This window comes from Numida meleagris, chromosome 2, assembly GCF_002078875.1.
Source record: "Numida meleagris isolate 19003 breed g44 Domestic line chromosome 2, NumMel1.0, whole genome shotgun sequence".
Taxonomy (NCBI): Eukaryota; Metazoa; Chordata; class Aves; order Galliformes; family Numididae; genus Numida; species Numida meleagris.
Genome location: NC_034410.1, coordinates 67280359 through 67280902, shown reverse-complemented (window position 1 = coordinate 67280902; position 544 = coordinate 67280359). Strand labels below are relative to the sequence as shown.

Genomic DNA, 544 nt, shown 5'->3' with positions numbered 1-544 from the left:
TCAACACAGCAACTGTAGGGAATAGCTTGGAGGCTGCCTTAAGGAGCCCGGTCCCAGTGTCAGGGATAACAGCTGTGCTGTGGAGGTGGTGCTGCAGCACCGCAGGAACTACTGTGCAAGCAGCAAGATAGTTACCTGAACTTCTGGTGCTCGGAGTATTTAAATTACACTGAAAGCCTTGAGATGGTCCAGGAACGGGAGGGCACAAAGGTGGCTGAGAGCCAGCACAGAGCCATCCTTAAGACATTCAGCAAGCGGCAGTTGTGAGAGCTGGGTAAGGGGGTGGGAAAAGAAGAGGGGGAAATGAAGGCTTAAGATTGACTAGCGAGGGAAAAAGCACATCATAAAGGTCAAACGTAAGGCTGTGGAGAAATCGTGAGAGGAAAACAGCAGGAAGCTGCACTTCCTGCAACACTGGCCACGAATCTTAAGGGGACGCTGCGCAGCTCAGCTGCAGTGGACTCTCCTCAGGTAAATACAAAACGGGCAGGCGATTTCCTCTTTGCCATGTTATCTTCAGATTAAAACACCTAAAGCCTTGCTG

At 50.9% G+C, this 544-nt stretch overlaps 1 protein-coding gene across 1 annotated transcript in view; it reads left to right on the top strand.

Annotated features, from left to right (window-relative positions):
* LOC110394877 (cadherin-6) overlaps nt 276–544 on the top strand; it is a 106463-nt gene continuing 106194 nt past the window's right edge. Inside the window, exon 1 of the mRNA XM_021388933.1 lies at nt 276–471. The gene's annotated coding sequence lies outside the window, so the exon portion shown is untranslated. The remainder of the gene's footprint in view (nt 472–544) is intronic.